This window comes from Opisthorchis viverrini (assembly GCF_000715545.1).
Source record: "Opisthorchis viverrini unplaced genomic scaffold opera_v5_49, whole genome shotgun sequence".
Classification (NCBI taxonomy): Eukaryota; Metazoa; Platyhelminthes; class Trematoda; order Opisthorchiida; family Opisthorchiidae; genus Opisthorchis; species Opisthorchis viverrini.
In genome coordinates, this window is record NW_008751705.1 from 1,182,340 (window position 1) to 1,184,158 (window position 1,819).

Genomic DNA, 1,819 nt, shown 5'->3' on the forward strand with positions numbered 1-1,819 from the left:
AACATAAAGAGCAGTGCTACACCCTTTTTTCACCTGTGCCTTTCAGGTGAACGACAGCCACTGACCGACAAGAACAAAAGCGACACGGGAAACTTGGGCAAAATCCTCGATCCTGTGTATCAATCCGTGAATCCGCGAACTAAAAGTTATAACCGTTGCATTGGTGGGATGACCTTGGTCCGTTCGGTCACTAGCTCAGGTCACGCGCAGCAAAGTGAGGTTGACTAACGGCGGATAGACCGAGTTGAGGGTTAAATGGGCTTCTACCGCAGGAACGCAGGCTTATTTGAGAACGGGTAATCCGGGGAGTTTAAACGGCTGCTGCTTGGACTTATTGGGGTGGACATTCCTTGCATTGCGTGGAACCGGATGGCCGTCATGACAAGAATAAGAATCATAATCATATATTTGGAGCAAAAGAAAAATTCTGTGTACACTCCATCGAGAAAAAAATGCGAATATCATTCCATGTACGCCCTTGGTCCGCTAGTGGAACAGCTGACTTTCGGGACCAGAGCGGAGGAGATATCCTCACAGAAGCATAGATGAGATAAATATTCATCCAAATTACGTTTGAAAATTTGAACTGTTTCTGACTGAGCGACATTTGCCGGTAAACGATTCCAAAATGACACAACGCGGCGAGAGAAACTGTACCCATGAGGCAAATTGTCCATGCGTGTGACAGTAGGTTTAAATCCATGTCCTCGGATGATGTTGGTTGTTGGAATGTCAAACAAGAACATCAGCTGCGGAAAATGGTTTAGGCACAAAACACGGAAAACATAGATGAGATCAATCCGGAGACGTCTGTATTCAAGTGTGAACAATTTCAGTTTGCTGCATCTCTCAGATTAAGAAAGACTCCGCAGACTGGGTACCATCTTTGTAACGAGGTGTTGGACACGTTCGAGCTTTCGGACTTCGGCTTTCGTAAGTGGGGAGAAAGCTGGTGCACCGTATTCCAATATAGGCCGGATCATGGTGGGATACAGTTTTAAAACTAACTCTTCCGTCCACATCGAAAAACTTCGCTTCACTGCCCACAAAATGCGAAGAGACTTCTTATACACAGCGCTCGTGTGGTCCTACGACTTTAAATTATAAGGATTTGAACGCCCAAGTCTCGGATTGATGAGACTGATTTCCATTTTTGGCCATCTAGATGATATGCACGATCTGAAGTTGGCTTTCCCAGGCATATGTATTCTGATTTGGCCGGGTTGATCGGAAGCCTCCTTTCAGAGGACCAGGCCACCAGACGTTCTAAGTGATGCTGAAGAGCCACTCGGTCTTCGTCACACTCAATAGGTTTCCATATCTTAAGATCATCAGCGAATAACAGACTTGCCGACTGTAGGACCACTGGTAGATCATTCACATGTAGTGGAAACAGAACTGGACCCAAAACCGTTCCCTGAGGTACGCCACTAGGTGATGTGTACCAGTCTGTACAGTGGTCGTTTACTCTCAGCTTCCAGCGTCGGTCACGCAGGAACGATTTGAACCAACGAAGTACATCCCCTCCTATACCGTAGCCCTGTAGTTTTTTCAATGGTTCAGTGTGGTCTACCCTATCGAACGCTTTACTAAAGTCCACGAATATAACATCAACAGCATGCCCAGCGTCAACAGCGGCTAACCAGTGATGACGAGCAGTGAGCATGTTGGTCACACTAGAAGGGCCGCGAAGAAAACCGTGTTGTGCCGGCGTAAGAATTTGAAATTCTTCCAGCATATTCAACAGAGCCTCCTTCACGATCTTTTCCAAAACCTTAGCGAGTATGGGAGTAAGGCAGATTGGACGGTAATTTGTGAC